Below are 13,467 nucleotides of genomic sequence, written 5' to 3'. Positions count from 1 at the left end.
GGCAGCGCACCAGCAGCATCTATTGCTCGATGTGTCTGTCTCTCACTTCAGAGAATAAAAGGCTTCCCATAAAGAGGGCTGTCTGTAACTATATAATAATGGTAATCTATAAATTCATGATATTTCCCCATTTGCTCAGATACAGAATATTTGAAGAAATATTTCTGGCCGGTGCCGCGGCTCACTAAGCTAATCCTCCACCTTGCGGCACTGGCACATCGGGGTTCTAGTCCCGGTCAGGGCGTCAGATTCTGTCCCGGTTGCCCCTCTTCCAGGCCAGCTCTCTGCTGTGGCCCGGGAGTGCAGTGGAGGATGGCCCAAGTGCTTGGGCCCTGCACCCCATGGGAGACCAGGATAAGTACCTGGCTCCTGCCATCGGATCAGCGCGGTGCGCCGGCTGCAGCGTGCCGGCCGCAGCGGCCATTGGAGGGTGAACCAACGGCAAAAGGAAGACCTTTCTCTCTGTCTCTCTCTCTTACTGTCCACTCTGCCTGTCAAAAAAAAAATATTTCTATGATGAGATACAAAGTATTCTAGAGATTGTAATGCATTAGTTGAAAGCTACCACAAAATGAATTTCCATAACACTGTTCAATACATAAACATTTTTATAAAAAGAAAAATATGACTTTTTAAACCCAGTTCTACTGAATGATGTCATCTAGGGCAAGTAATTTACCTCTTTTTTAAAAAAAATGTTTATTTATTTATTTATTTGGAAGGCAGAGTTACAGAAAGGCAGAGGCAAAGGAAGAGACAAAGAGAAAGATCTTCCATCTGCTGATTCACTCCCCAAATGTCTGCAATGGCAGGAGCTGGGCCAATATGAAGCCAGGAACCAGGATCTTCTATGTATTCCACATGGGTGCAGGGGCACAAGCACTTGGACCATCTTCCACTGTTTTCTCAGGCCAAAGCAGAGAGCTAGATCGGAAGTGGGGCAGCCAGGTCTCAAACAGGCGCCTATATGGGATGCTAGCACGGCAGGTGGCAGCCTTACTGGCTATGCCACAGTGCGAGCCCCCATGATTTAACCTCTCTCAACCTGTTTCACTTTGTAGAAAATAGAAATTATAATATCTGTCTCATAATGTTGTTAGTAGATGGATGTTCTTTCTTCGGAAAATTAGATCTTCATCCCATGTGTCTGGGGAAGAGTTGTCTACCCCTCATAAGACAGAGCAATCAGAGTTTTCTGGGGTTAACATGATGCCTCTGGAAGAGAAAATTCTTCAGCCACCATAGTGGATACCACAGGGACAGGATGAAGACATGTTTGATGCACAGAGAGATCCCATCTACAAGCAAACCAAGTCAAGGTAAGCAGGACTGAGCAGGAGAGAACCAGATCCCTAACACCATTGTTAAGCTCCCAAAATGCACTGTCTCCAAAATTTACCACTGAACATCCTTGTACTTGGGCTTGCTTGGGTTCCATCTTTGTCTATTCATATTGCAGGAGTCGCACCCAGGGCTTATTATAAGTATATATTAAAACTTATGGCTGTCCACCCAACAATGAAATCTCCTAACAATCAATTTCTCAAAAAGCTTCCTCATCAATAAGTGACATATGACTGTTTTTTTATGAAATATGTGTTTTTACCAAATTTTCATTTGTATTATAACTTTCAAGTAATTTAATGTTTTTGAATATATATTTTTCAAATGTAAAATATAGCTATCCTATTGATGATCACTGATATACTTTGGCTTAAATTATACAGAAACTCAGTATTTATATAATGATTTAAATGCTTGATAAAAATTAAAACACATCTATCTCCCAAAAAAAAATTATGGCAAAGTGTTTGCACATAGCAGGTGTGTGACAAATACTAGCTCCTCTCTATCCCTAGTACTCCTAGTAGTTTCCCAATTCCTGATTCTTATTTAAAATTTTAATCCTCATTTTCCCACTCCAGTAATGATTTCTCACATACCTGGAAATCTAGGAATGTATAATCAGATCTGTTAAGGAAGCGAGTATATCCTCCAACTAGAGAGGTTAAATCCAAGGTTTAATAAACAATATTTGTTACAGTCTGAGATTTGAATTCTGAATATTAATGGGCCTATTTTTAAGTGTTTGAAGGCCAGCGCCGCAGCTCAATAGGCTAATCCTCCACCTAGCGGCGCTGGCACACTGGGTTCTAGTCCTGGTCGGGGCGCCGGATTCTGTCCCGGTTGCCCCTCTTCCAGTCTAGCTCTCTGCTATGGCCCGGGAGTGCAGTGGAGGATGATCCAAGTACTTGGGCCCTGCACCCCATGGGAGACCAGGATAAGCACCTGGCTCCTGCCTTCGGATAGGCGCGGTGTGCCGGCCGAAGTGTACAATTAATTTGTATTTTATTATCAGACTCGATTTCAGGTTCTTAGTACTGTCAAGGTCTCTTCACTCCTACAACCTAGAAAACACATTTCACTTCTCACTCTTATTTTCCTTCTCATTTGTTTTTACCAAAGATTGTATATCAACATCCTCCAAAGCACAACGTAAATGATCAGAATTACCTACCATTATGTGCTACCAAAAACTTCACTGGACTTCCAGCGATAACCAACCACAGGACCAAATGGGCACCACGATTCATCTGTGGAGGAAGAAAGGGGTCACAAAAGACAGCAATGTCCCAAAGTAATGTGGTTAGCCATAGATATTTGATCTTGCACAGTTTCTTTTAACATGTGCATAATGACTAAACATCAACATGCATTATTCTAGATATTTGATATTTGAACACTGACTTTGCTAAATTATGTCACAACAGAAAAGGTTTCATCAAACATTTGGCATAGAAATGTCAGGATCAATAATTGAGCAAGAGTCTGAATCACCAAGTCAATATACAAGCCCACATTGCTGATCATGCTGGGTGATACCTGAAATGATCTCTCTCCACCTAGCAGTAAACAAGCTGGATGTACAGAAAAATAATACAAGACACTCACCTCCCTATCCATACCATAGCAAACAGTATCTTGGTTAAAATAATATATATTAGCTGCACACTAATTCTGACTCTGCCAGTCTATGAGTCAATTCATCTTTTTAAATTATTTTATTTCTGTTTTTAATTAACATATAATATTTGTACATTTTATGGGGTATAGTGCAATATTTCAACATATATACACAGTGCAAACCATAACTAGCCTTTCCATTTCTTTATCTTTCTGTTTGCAGCCTACTAGTTCCTCTTCTCTAGTTCATTATGCTGAATATAACATATTATTGTGAACTACAGTTGCCCAGCTCCAATGTGGAGCACTGGGTCTTGTTACTTACAGCTAATTGCGTTTCACTATCTGTTATCCAGACTCCCTCTATCTCCCCTCCCCCTATCCTTCTCAGTATCTACTAATCACTATTCTAAATTCAGATGCACATTGTAGAGACAATGTGGTATTTTTCTTCCTGTGCCTGCCTTATTTCATTTAACATAAGTTCCATACATGTTACTGCAAATATCAGAATTTCATTCATTATAATGGCTGAATAATATTCAATTCTGTATATGCACATTTTCTTTATCTGTTTATCCATGGATGAACATCTAGGGTGATTCTCTAACTTGGTTTTGTGAACAATGCTGTAATGTACATGGGAAAGGAGTGCACGTATCTTTGAGTCAATTCTTGAGAGAGATGTTGTCATTTAGTATGTCTCATTCCACAGCTCCAGTGTAGTAATTGTCCTGCCAATCAATGGATAAACAAGCAATTCTCCTTTACTTATTCATGCTGCTATAATAAATTACCTTAAATTAGATAAGTTATTAACAGTAGAAATTTATTTCTCACAGTTCTTGGGAATGAGTAATCCAACATCAAGGCCTCAACAGATTTGATGTCTTCTGAGAGTCTGATCCTTAGAGATCACATTGCAGGAGATCCTGGGAGCTTCTTTTATAAGGACAGTAATCCCACCCACTTCCCAAGACCCCCCATTCACACCACCACAATGGGGTTTGGGTTGCCACATGACCATAGCACATTGCCTTCAGTTTTCTTGTTGGAGTGTGCCATCTACTTCCTGCAGGACTGCTATGGTCTATAGTCTCTGACCTGTCTCTTTTTTAGCTGTATCCATCCTTCTACCCAAAACTTGCTGTGTCCAATGCTAGAAAGTCAGTGTCCAAGTCAGAATCAGAAAATGCCAGATACTTGAGAATCATTCCATTGAATGTATTCTCACTTACTCCAAGATAGAAACACGGGTCTATCTATTTTCATAAGCATGCCTCATAAACAACATACAAAGAGTTAAAATATTTGCAAAGCAACTTGGTTTAGTGAAAAAAATATTAATTTGGGAGGCAGAAGATTTGATTTCATCTATCAGCTCTGTGACTGAGTATCTATGTGACTTAGGACAAGCCACTGGAATGTTCTGGGACTCAGTACCTGATGGAGAAGAAGCACAGATGGATGAAAGAAGTTCCTAATTTCCCTTCCAGAAAGAACAATGAAAAGAAGTGTTTATAAACCAATTTCTCAGAGTCGGCATTTGGTCTAGCATTTAAGCTACCCGTAGGGACACCAACAGCCCCTATGAGCCTGGCTTTGAGTCCCAGCTCTGCTCGTAAATCCAGCTTCCTGCTAATTTTCAAACTGGGAGGTGAAGTAATGGCTCAAGTAGTTGGGTTCCTGCTGTGTGAAGTTCCTGTATTGAGTTTTCAGCTGTTGGCTTTGGCCTCGGCTCCATCCTGGCCTATGTAGGCATTTTGAAAGTAAATTAGCAAATGGCAATTCACTCTCCTCTCCCCTACCCTCTCCTCCTCTTCCCTCCTCTACTCTCCTCTCCCCTCCGTTCCCCTCCCCTCTGCTCCCCTGTTCCCCTAGAGTAAATAATGAAAAACACTTTTAAAACCAATTAGTTTTGTAATAACAATAAAAATTGTCATCTTCCCTTTTTTAAAAAAAGCAGTTAGTTATACCATCTCAAAGAAAGCAATCTTGATTCCTAGTGACACATATAATTTCCAGTGTACTAATGAAACTAGCATTAACCAGATATTCTCAATGAGCCTGGAAGCAGAATGTGGCTTCCAAGAGTTCAAGGCTTCTCACTACTCCTGCTCCACTACCACTTCCTATTCCACCTCTATCTCAAAGGCCAAAATCAAGACAATAAAGACATCCTAACAAAGAGTAATCTCAGCTCCAATTAGCGGGATTCTGAAACAAACAACTGTATTTCCCAACTTACTCTAATGGAGAAAGACTTTGCTGCACAGAATCATGGTCTCCCTTCCTTTCTCTTCCACTCACACAGCTGAAGCTATAGTGAACGGAGATGCCAAGGTCTTAAACTGAGGATCCCTGTGGACTGGGACCTAAGAAACTCGGCACAAGGCACTGGAAGTATATGCACTCTCTCATACCAATTTGTCCTATAGAAGCAGTAAATTCTGACATTCGAAGTTAAAGAGAGAGATATAGGGAACTCAAGTTATCCACCTAGTAAATGCAGATCCTAGATTCAAACTCATGACTTCTTGACTCAAGAGTGTTATTATTTCCATTATACTCCAAGAATACTAAACTTATCTAGAGAAAATAGCATGTATCTGGATAGTCTCCTTACAATAAAATGAAGATAAAGCAATCCCATAGATCAATCTACCTTGTGTATCTAAATACTCACGAGGAATTACTAATATAATAAACACAGTGCCTTAGTTGGAAACAGCAGCAATACTCTTTCAATAATTCATTTTAGAGAAGTAGGTGGTAAGAAAATAAATTCTATTTTAATACTATAATAAAGGCTCAAAATGGTAAAATTATGAGGGTATCATGAAAAATAGATGTGTTGGTACTCAGATGACTAATGATCTGAGAATGAAAAATCTTTATATGAGAATAAAGAGGTTTTTGTTTATTTTCGGATAGGATTTTTTACCAAATAACTTCCAAATAGTATATACAAATAAGACGTGATAAACGCATTTATATACACACCATGTAATATTTTATATGACTCCAGTGTTATGTAAATAGGTGTTTATATGAATAATTCATAAGAAATAAATTATATATTACTTCAGTAACATTTATCTACAATTACTTTCAATCTCATTCAGGTGCTAAAAATCTTCAAAACAAACACAGTTTGACAGTGTGGCAGCAGCATCGTGTCCAACAATATTAAGATCAAAGGGAAAACAAAGAATCTGTGCTTTGTTCTAAATAACTCGAAACTATTTTAGGGAGATATATGACTTTGTTAAAATCATTCCAAATTTCCTCAGCTACATTCAAAAAGCCATCATTTAAATGGATGGTGATCACTATGATCTCTGTCCAACCCACCTACCAAATAATAGGCAGTGAGCATTCAGCCTCAGAAAAATCTGCCTGTCAACCCAAAAACAAAGCCAGAGAAAGTCACAGAATTGATTTGCCATTAGTATCATTCATGCTGCATGAAAAGGATTGTGCAATCACTAATCGAGATGCCTCATTGCTCAAATTTTCTCATATCAAACTCAAGACGTGTAAACATGCAAGATTTCTCTTTTAAAATAAAAATAAAAACTTAGTCACATAGCTAATTTAATACATACTGTCAATCTCTTAGTAAGCAACCAACAATCCTTTCTATCAATAATACAATAGGACAGGCTAAGAATAATTAATACTGATTCAAATATCTCCCACGCAGGGACATAGGTTAGTTCATGCCCTTAGATTGCACTATGATGGTATACCTTGATTTTGTACCTGCAATTGCAATGAATAGTGAGTTGATCAAAGAGAGTCAAATCTGAGAGCAAAGGAATTGGTTAGAGTTTCCAGCACAATGGTGGTCTGAAGTGGGGTCTTTAGGATGCTCAGTTGGCAAATGAATGTCTTATTTTGACAGCATTAACTCCATGGTTAATTTCTTTCTAACAATGTGTTTATTGTGTCATTGCCATTTTTGCCTAATTCTCAAATTATAAATTAGAATGTGTGATAGAACTATTTCTAGTATATTGAAATTACTCTATTCTGAAATTGCCACAATGTCACCATACTGTTGGTGCAAATGTGATAAAGTGATAATAATAAAATTAATTTCATTGACTCTCTTCACCATGGACACAGTGTCTGAGAATTTTCTCTAAGGATCTCTTGTTGATCACAAATGGTATCCCACACAATCTTACCATTTATCTTCTCATGTCCTTTTTCTCTGGATCCGTCTATTATTGGAACTGTTTTTTTTTTTTTTAAACAAAATCACCTAACTAGCATTTTACTGCTTCTTTTCATGTTCTTAGGTCATTCTCTTATGATCTCAGAACTGAAAATCTGTATGGCAATGAACCTAACATAAAAGAGTTAATCAATAATCTGAGACGATGGATTCTAATGACCAAGAAGAAATTGGGGTACCATTACCCAAGGAGTCAAAGAAAACTACATTTGGAACCCTAGCGAGGCTCTTAGTATTCTCTTGACTAATGTTATTTCCCAACAGAAATTTTAGCAAATGCCGTGGTTTGGATACAATTCACTTGGGTCCCCCAAGGATTCACATGTTGAAATATAAACCCCACTGTGAGGTACTAAGAAGGTGGAAAACCCTGGTGTTTACAGCCCCCATAACTGAATACTAATGGCAATATGGGGGAGGTTATAAAGACACACATGTGCATTGACTGTCTTGCCATATAATGTATAATGGCCTGTGGTGCCTTAAGAATATGCCAGCAGGGAGCCGCACCGTGGCTCACTTGGTTAATCTTCTGCCTGCGGCGCCAGCATCCCATATGGGTGCTGGGTTCTAGTCCCGGTTGCTCCTCTTCCAGTCAAGTTCTCTGCTGTGTCCCAGGAAGGCAGTGGAGGATGGCCCAAGTGCTTGGGCCCTGCACCCGCATGGGAGACCGGGAGGAAGCACCCGGCTCCTGGCTTCAGATCAGTGTAGCTCTGGCCATAGCGGCCATTTTGGGGGGTGAACCAATGGAATGAAGACCTTTCTCTCTCTCTCTCACTGTCTAACTCTATCTGTCAAATTAAAAAAAAAAAAAAAAGAATCCAGCAAAAAAGGTCATCACTAGATGCCAGCCTTCAACCTTGAAACAGAATCAGGAGTCAGAATAACCTCTCCTTTATAAAATTATCCAGCCTCAGGAATTTCATTGTAGTAAGAGAAAACTAACTAATTACAGCAACTAAATAAAAACAACACCACCTAGAAGTCAAATTCTTTGGGAATACAGTTTGATTCTCCCTCTAGGAAAATACAGAAGCTGGCCAGGTGCTGTCAAGGAATGGGTTACAGAAGATAGAGACAGTATGGTCAGCCAGACCTCAGGACAGATCCAGGAGAGGTAGCCAACTACAGTTAAAGTTCTTTCCCTGCCACACTAGCTTATACAAAGCACCAGTCACAGCCAATATTTTAGATTTTAGGGTCTGAATGAATGTTAACTGTGGTAATACACATCTGCTGGAACTTTGTGTGCCCCTGTGTAAGGAACACTTTTGTAACCCAAATAATAATTGAAGATGCTCAGGGGAAAAGGCTAGATATTTTCTGTGTGAACTCCCAAATCTACTGTCTACCCTTCTGAATCCTGTCCTGTTCCTGAGCCAAGACATTTCTCATTAGAGCATTAATAGGCACTCTCAACTCCTGGCTTACCATTCAGTGGGACCTGTAAAAGGACTGGCAACAGACTAAAGAAGGAGGGAGAAGGATGAAGTCAAGGTGTTTATTTCTCTGTCACTTATCCTGTCGGTTGTTAAAACTTGACTGTGTTTCTCTGTCAGAAGCAACAGCTCCTGTAAGTTCCCCTCATCTACAGTACAGTTCTCTTTCTAGTTGTGGGTAATTGTTTCCTCTCCTTATTTCCTCAAGTATAAGACCCTTCACATTTTAATGATTGCTTGTACTAGGATGCTGAGCCATTTTTAATTGGTTTCTCATTACCTCACCTGAATCTTTGTAAATATTGCCTGTATCTACTTAATTAGGGAATGAAGATTTTTTTTCTTATTCAGCCCCAACTAATACACAATCCAATAACAAAAAGAGCAAAGTACTTGAAGAAACAACATATTCCACAGGAAACATCACATGCTATGCCATAAAACAAGTCTCAAAAAAAAAAAATCAAAGGATTTAAACCATACAAATCATGTTCTCTCACCATAATAAAGTTAACTTAGTGGTCTGCTACAGAAAGAAATCTGTGAAATCTCAAAATGTTGGAAATTAAACAAAAATGCTTCTGCTAGGCAGCTCTTATCCAGAGCCTTGGGTGATCACTGACGTCATACAACAGAGTGTTAAATGTTAAATAAATAACAAGAGTCTCTGTGAGCTAGCCTCCCATACAGGACCTCTGTCCTCAAAGAGCTGAATTAGGGGACTTAATAGTAAAACTTGTACTCAAAGAATTACATCATTTTAGTGTATTAAGTGGAGGATACTCTTATGTCAGACAAATTTTAGTTATGTCTAAGTGCTCACAAAAGATGTACCATCCTTGGTTTCCACTTTAAAGATAGTTAAGTTTCAAAAAAAAAAAGTGAAATTACCATCGAGATTCAAAACTTTGAACAGCCCTTGTCTGGACTCTTGAGAAACAGCTTTTGTTCTTCTTTATGTTTTGTTTTGTTTTGTTTTGTTTTTAGGTGTTTTTGTTTTTCTTTGTTTTCATTTTTTTCTTTTTTTCTTTTTCTCCCTTATACAAAGTGCTGAACCCTTTACCTGGAATAAAGTTAATCTTCTGTGTATAAAGTTAAATGAAAATAGGAGTCAGCACTGTGGCATAGCAGATTAAGCCACCGCCTGCAGTGCTGGCATCTCATATGGGTGCCAGTTCCAGTCCTGTCTGCTCCACTTCCAATCCAGCTCTCCGCTATGGCCTGGGAAAGCAATAGAGGATGCCCCAAGTCCTTGAGGCCCTGCACCCATGTCAGAGACCCAGAAGAAGCTCCTATCTCCTGGCTTTGGATCGGCACAGCTCCGGCCATTGCAGCCAACTGGGGAGTGAATCAGCGGATGGAAGACTTTCTCTCTCTCTCTCTCTCTCTCTCTCTCTCTCTGGCTTTCCTTCCTTCTCTGTGTAACTCTGACTTTCCAATAAATAAATAAATCTTTTTAAAAAGGTAAATAAGCTGGTGCCGCGGCTCACCAGGCTAATCCTCCGCCTTGCAGCGCCGGCACACCGGGTTTTAGTCCCACTCGGGGCAGCGGATTCTGTCCCGGTTGCCCCTCTTCCAGGACAGCTCTCTGCTGTGGCCAGGGAGTGCAGTGGAGGATGGCCCAAGTGCTTGGACCCTGCACCCCATGGGAGACCAGGAGAAGCACCTGGCTCCTGCCTTCGGATAGGCGCAGTGCGCCGGCCGCAGCGCACTGGCCGCGGCGGCCATTGGAGGGTGAACCAACAGCAAAAGGAAGACCTTTCTCTCTCTCTCTCTCTCTCTCTCTCTCACTGTCCACTCTGCCTGTAAAAAAAAAAAAGTTAAATGAAAATAGATCTCAGTAATAAACAAGACTAGGAACAGGAGAGGGAAGAGAAAGAGGGGTGAGAGTGTGGGTGGGAGGACGGGTATGGTGCGAAGAATTACTATGTTCCTAAAGTTGTATTTATGAGGTGTGTGCAAATAAAAAATGCTCTCAAATAATCCATGAGTCACAGGAAAGAAATTTAAGTTATTTAAGCTAAATGAAAACAAAATTACTATATATTAAAACCTATGAGATGCAGCCAAGGCTGTGTTTTAAAAAAAAAAAAAAAAAAAAAAAAAAAGCTCTCAATTTAATAATGTAATCGTTCACCTTAAGAAACTAAAGCTAGAAAACTAAACTAATGCAAGCAAAAAATAAATCCTCATGGTAGGGATTAGTATATAAATCAATGACACAGATGTATATTTAGTAGCCTACTGTAACATAATACTTTAAGTCTTGGAGGAATTAACAACTATAACTTTACTTTAAATGTTGCCTTCTCTTTTTTTTTTTTTTTTAACAGGCAGAGTGGACAGTGAGAGAGAGACAGAGAGAAAGGTCTTCCTTTGCCATTGGTTCACCCTCTAATGGCCGCCCTGGCTGGCGCGATGCGGGCGGCGCACCACGCCTATCCGAAGGCAGGAGCCAGGTGCTTCTCCTGGTCTCCCATGGATGCAGGGCCCAAGCACTTGGGTCATCCTCCACTGCACTCCCTGGCCACAGCAGAGAGCTGGCCTGGAAGAGGGGCAACCGGGACAGAATCCGGCGCCCCGACCGGGACTAGAACCTGGTGTGCCGGCGCCGCTAGGTGGAGGATTAACCTATTGAGCTGCGGCACCGGCCATTGCCTTTTCTTCTCCTACTCTTCCTCCTTCTTTTTCTTTCTCTTCTATAGCTTCTTAGCAGAACACAGTAAATTACAATAGTTTTGTCTTGGTAAATTTGAGGTTAAGCCTCCACCTGTAATGCCAGCATCCCTTATGGGCACCAGTTCAAGACCAGGCTACTGCACTTCCAATCCAGCTCTCTGCTAATGCGCCTGGAAAAGCAGAGGAAGATGGTCCACGTGTTTGAGTCCCTGCACCCATCTGGAAGACCCAGAAGTAGCTCTGGGGTCCTGGCTTTAGCCTTTCCCAGCTCTGGCCATTGCAGCCATTCTGGGAGCGAATCAGGAGATGGAAGATTCTCTCTCTCTCTCTCTCTCTCTCTCTCCCTTTTCCCCATCTCTGTAACTCTCCCTTTCAAATAAATTTTTTTAATCTAAAAAAAGAAAAAAATTGCCTATTAGTTGATGTCCCCTTAGTGTAGCTTGTACAGCAATCTATTCACAACATAGATCACAGATTCTAAGCAATCTTTGGTCCCTCCCTGAAGAGTAGGATAAAAGCACATTTCCTTACGTATGACACCCCAAAGCATCTCTCACATACTCTTGCTTCAGAGTTTTTTTTAAATCTCCTGAGATACTAGATGAGCTTATTCTCCATGAAGTATGTTAAATACTACTCTGAAACACATGATGAAAGATGACTTCCTCCCCTCTCCCCATACCTTCCTCCTACCAAATTTCACCAACCCCTGCTCCTGTAGAACAAGGAAGGAGCTGCTCCACTATTCGCTTCTCCTCAAATTCTTCAGTCCACTTTTAATTTTTTAAAGAAGATTTATTTATTTATTGAAAGTCAAAGTTATACAGAGAGAGAAGGAGAGGCAGAGAGAGAGAGAGAGAAGTCTTCCATATACTGGTTCATTCCCCAAATGGCTGCAGTTGCTGGAGCTGGGCCAATATGAAGCCAGGAGCCAGGAGCTTCTTCCAGGTCTCCCACGTGGGTGCAGGGGCCCAAGCACCATAGCCAACTTCCACTGCTTTCCCAGGCCATAGCAGAGAACTGGATTGGAAGTGGAGCAGCCAGGACTCAAAGCAGCGCCAATATGGGATGCCAGCACTGCAGACAGTGACTTTACCCACTACACCACAGCACCAGCCTCCTTCAATCCATTTTTAAAGAACTTTATTACCTACTCTAATTTCCCCTCAGGGTCCCTTCATGAAGACCTTAATTGTGAGGTGTACCCATTATCCAGCTGTGCCTGTCATACAGACTGCTCTGTAGATTGACAAGAAAGAATTTCAAGGTTCAATTTCTGCTCTAAAATTCATAATGATCTATTAGGAAAACAACACACAGGAAACCACAGAGGAACAAGTTATCCAATCGATAAGGGAAAATGGTCAGTGTCTTAGATGGCTTCTAGAAAAATGACTGAAGAAAAAGTGTTGAGGGCAAGTAGTGTATTGGGCAAGTAATCTCAGGAAATACATGAAGTAAAAGGGAAAGTAAACAGGGGTGGAAGAAAAGGCTGCACCAAAGCTTACCACTGCGGGCAACTGACTTGTTCTTCCTGCTTGAGAACTGTGGGGACATCCTGAAACAAAGTTGTCTCATTCAGCACCCATCCATCTTTAGCTGGGGGTAGAGAGCCGGATGTTAATTCCTTCGCACTTCCCACTTACTTGTTATAGTGAGAAGAGAGAGTCCTTGGGCAGAGGGCTACAGGTGCCTGCAGCAGGGTGCTATCAACAGAAACTGGGAAGGTAAATCCCACGGGACAGAGCCAGCACTGCTACATTCACTGTAGACACAATGAGCACTGGCTTTCCAAACGTCCTTGGAGTCTGCACTCTGATTTGAGAAATTAAAGTCCTCAAGAACATGCAAAGGAAAGGTCACACACTAAATGTTCTGAAAAGAGGTAAATGAGGGAGGGTCACCAGGATCCAAGAAATGTCCTTTTCTATATAGTCTATTTTTTGTTGGATCTATGTGTCATTTTCTTAAATAATTTTTGCAGTCTGCCTTTTAATGGAAAGAGCACTTTTACCCTATAATCTTTGTTTTTGCAGAAATAAGCATCATATTGCACACATCTAAGGAAGCTCTCACTGGAAAACAAACAGCTCTTGATTCAAAAAGAAGCAGATAACTTGTTACATTAAAGAAAAACTCTAA

The 13,467-nt window shown here is 40.6% G+C and overlaps 1 long non-coding RNA gene across 1 annotated transcript; it reads right to left on the bottom strand.

Annotated features, from left to right (window-relative positions):
• Window positions 1-880: 880 nt before the first annotated feature.
• LOC149127198 (uncharacterized) lies at window positions 881-13,248 on the bottom strand. The gene is made up of 3 exons (XR_016233357.1): window positions 12,851-13,248; window positions 2,519-2,594; window positions 881-1,298 (listed from the first exon to the last, which is right to left on the bottom strand). It is a non-coding gene; the product is annotated as an uncharacterized LOC149127198 (long non-coding RNA).
• Between the last annotated feature and the right edge of the window lie 219 nt (window positions 13,249-13,467).

The sequence above is a fragment of the Oryctolagus cuniculus genome, chromosome 4 (assembly GCF_051225735.1).
Source record: "Oryctolagus cuniculus isolate XC-2025 breed Fujian yellow rabbit chromosome 4, ASM5122573v1, whole genome shotgun sequence".
NCBI lineage: Eukaryota > Metazoa > Chordata > Mammalia > Lagomorpha > Leporidae > Oryctolagus > Oryctolagus cuniculus.
Note: the sequence above shows the minus strand (reverse complement) of the source record. Positions and strands in the feature narration are given on the sequence as shown.